The 2,500-nt window shown below is 47.9% G+C and overlaps 7 non-coding genes and 3 pseudogenes across 7 annotated transcripts; all 10 read right to left on the bottom strand.

Annotated features, from left to right (window-relative positions):
- Positions 1 to 94: 94 nt before the first annotated feature.
- On the bottom strand, positions 95 to 213 carry LOC141353648 (5S ribosomal RNA). The gene has a single exon (XR_012360746.1). It is a non-coding gene; the product is annotated as a 5S ribosomal RNA (ribosomal RNA).
- Positions 214 to 342: 129 nt separating this feature from the next.
- LOC141354953 (5S ribosomal RNA) lies at positions 343 to 461 on the bottom strand. Its single transcript, XR_012361381.1, has one exon. It is a non-coding gene; the product is annotated as a 5S ribosomal RNA (ribosomal RNA).
- Positions 462 to 581: 120 nt separating this feature from the next.
- On the bottom strand, positions 582 to 700 carry LOC141358331 (5S ribosomal RNA). Its single transcript, XR_012364824.1, has one exon. It is a non-coding gene; the product is annotated as a 5S ribosomal RNA (ribosomal RNA).
- A 149-nt stretch (positions 701 to 849) lies between these two features.
- LOC141353960 (5S ribosomal RNA) lies at positions 850 to 968 on the bottom strand (annotated as a pseudogene).
- A 129-nt stretch (positions 969 to 1,097) lies between these two features.
- LOC141355136 (5S ribosomal RNA) lies at positions 1,098 to 1,216 on the bottom strand. Its single transcript, XR_012361562.1, has one exon. It is a non-coding gene; the product is annotated as a 5S ribosomal RNA (ribosomal RNA).
- Positions 1,217 to 1,336: 120 nt separating this feature from the next.
- On the bottom strand, positions 1,337 to 1,454 carry LOC141354110 (5S ribosomal RNA; annotated as a pseudogene).
- A 141-nt stretch (positions 1,455 to 1,595) lies between these two features.
- LOC141353414 (5S ribosomal RNA) lies at positions 1,596 to 1,714 on the bottom strand. Its single transcript, XR_012360510.1, has one exon. It is a non-coding gene; the product is annotated as a 5S ribosomal RNA (ribosomal RNA).
- A 141-nt stretch (positions 1,715 to 1,855) lies between these two features.
- On the bottom strand, positions 1,856 to 1,974 carry LOC141355134 (5S ribosomal RNA). Its single transcript, XR_012361560.1, has one exon. It is a non-coding gene; the product is annotated as a 5S ribosomal RNA (ribosomal RNA).
- A 129-nt stretch (positions 1,975 to 2,103) lies between these two features.
- On the bottom strand, positions 2,104 to 2,222 carry LOC141355133 (5S ribosomal RNA). The gene has a single exon (XR_012361559.1). It is a non-coding gene; the product is annotated as a 5S ribosomal RNA (ribosomal RNA).
- Positions 2,223 to 2,363: 141 nt separating this feature from the next.
- On the bottom strand, positions 2,364 to 2,483 carry LOC141354090 (5S ribosomal RNA; annotated as a pseudogene).
- Positions 2,484 to 2,500: the final 17 nt, after the last annotated feature.

Below are 2,500 nucleotides of genomic sequence, written 5' to 3'. Positions count from 1 at the left end.
AATGTGGCAACGCCATGCCATCGGCGAACGCTTACAGAAAGGATGCATTTCTGGAACAAAATTATATGAATAAATAATTAAATAATTAATTAAATGCTTACAGCACCTGGTATTCCCAGGCGGTCTCCCATCCAAGTACTAACCAGGCCCGCCCCTGCTTGGCTACCGAGATCAGACGAGAGCGGGCGTGCTCAGGGTGGTGTGGCCGTAAACGAGCGCTGACTCAATTTGAGAGCCACTTCAAGATTAATGTGGCAACGCCATGCCATCGGCGAACGCTTACAGAAAGGATGCATTTCTGGAAAAAAATTATATGAATAAATAATTAAATAATTAATTAAATGCTTACAGCACCTGGGATTCCCAGGCGGTCTCCCATCCAAGTACTAACCAGGCCCGACCCTGCTTGGCTTCCGAGATCAGATGAGAGCGGGCGTGCTCAGGGTGGTGTGGCCGTAAGCGAGCGCTGACTCGATTCGAGAGCCACTTCAAGACTAATGTGGCAACGCCATGCCATCGGCGAATGCTTACAGAAAGGATGCATTTCTGGGAAAAATTATATGAATAAATAATTAATTAAATGCTTACAGCACCTGGTATTCCCAGGCGGTCTCCCATCCAAGTACTAACCAGGCCCGACCCTGCTTGGCTTCCGAGATCAGACAAGAGCGGGCGTGCTCAGGGTGGTGTGGCCGTAAGCGAGCGCTGACTCGATTCGAGAGCCACTTCAAGACTAATGTGGCAACGCCATGCCATCGGCGAACGCTTACAGAAAGGATGCATTTCTGGAACAAAATTATATGAATAAATAATTAAATAATTAAATAATTAATTAAATAAAGAATTAAATGCTTACAGCACCTGGTATTCCCAGGCTGTCTCCCATCCAAGTACTAACCAGGCCCGACCCTGCTTGGCTTCCGAGATCAGACGAGAGCGGGCGTGCTCAGGGTGGTGTGGCCATAAGCGAGCGCTGACTCAATTCGAGAGCCACTTCAAGACTAATGTGGCAACGCCATGCCATCGGCGAACGCTTACAGAAAGGATGCATTTCTGGAAAAAAATTATATGAATAAATAATTAAATAATTAATTAAATGCTTACAGCACCTGGTATTCCCAGGCGGTCTCCCATCCAAGTACTAACCAGGCCCGACCCTGCTTGGCTTCCGAGATCAGACGAGAGCGGGCGTGCTCAGGGTGGTGTGGCCGTAAGCGAGCACAGATTCGATTCGAGAGCCACTTCAAGACTAATGTGGCAACGCCATGCTATCGGCGAACGCTTACAGAAAGGATGCATTTCTGGAAAAAATTATATGAATAAATAATTAATTAAATGCTTACAGCACCTGGTATTCCCAGGCGGTCTCCCATCCAAGTACTATCCAGGCCCGACCCTGCTTGGCTTCCGAGATCAGACGAGAGCGGGCGTGCTCAGGGTGGTGTGGCGTAAGCGAGTGCTGACTCGATTCGAGAGCCACTTCAAGACTAATGTGGCAACGCCATGCCATCGGCGAACGCTTACAGAAAGGATGCATTTCTGGAACAAAATTAGATGAATAAATAATTAAATAATTAATTAAATAAAGAATTAAATGCTTACAGCACCTGGTATTCCCAGGCGGTCTCCCATCCAAGTACTAACCAGGCCCGACCCTGCTTGGCTTCCGAGATTAGACGAGAGCGGGCGTGCTCAGGGTGGTGTGGCCGTAAGCGAGCGCTGACTCGATTCGAGAGTCACTTCAAGACTAATGTGGCAACGCCATGCCATCGGCGAACGCTTACAGAAAGGATGCATTTCTGGAAAAAAATTATATGAATAAATAATTAAATAATTAATTAAATAAAGAATTACATGCTTACAGCACCTGGTATTCCCAGGCGGTCTCCCATCCAAGTACTAACCAGGCCCGACCCTGCTTGGCTTCCGAGATCAGACGAGAGCGGGCGTGCTCAGGGTGGTGTGGCCGTAAGCGAGCGCTGACTCGATTCGAGAGCCACTTCAAGACTAATGTGGCAACACCATGCCATCGGCGAACGCTTACAGAAAGGATGCATTTCTGGAAAAAAATTATATGAATAAATAATTAAATAATTAATTAAATGCTTACAGCACCTGGTATTCCCAGGCGGTCTCCCATCCAAGTACTAACCAGGCCCGACCCTGCTTGGCTTCCGAGATCAGACGAGAGCGGGCGTGCTCAGGGTGGTGTGGCCGTAAGCGAGCGCTGACTCGATTCGAGAGCCACTTCAAGACTAATGTGGCAACGCCATGCCATCGGCGAACGCTTACAGAAAGGATGCATTTCTGGAAAAAAATTATATGAATAAATAATTAAATAACTAATTAAATAAAGAATTAAATGCTTACAGCAGGCTGGTATTCCCAGGCGGTCTCCCATCCAAGTACTAACCAGGCCCGACCCTGCTTGGCTTCCGAGATCAGACGAGAGCGGGCGTGCTCAGGGTGGTGTGGCCGTAAGCGAGCGCTGACTCGATTC

The sequence above is a fragment of the Misgurnus anguillicaudatus genome, chromosome 21 (genome assembly GCF_027580225.2).
Source record: "Misgurnus anguillicaudatus chromosome 21, ASM2758022v2, whole genome shotgun sequence".
NCBI lineage: Eukaryota > Metazoa > Chordata > Actinopteri > Cypriniformes > Cobitidae > Misgurnus > Misgurnus anguillicaudatus.
Note: the sequence above shows the minus strand (reverse complement) of the source record. Positions and strands in the feature narration are given on the sequence as shown.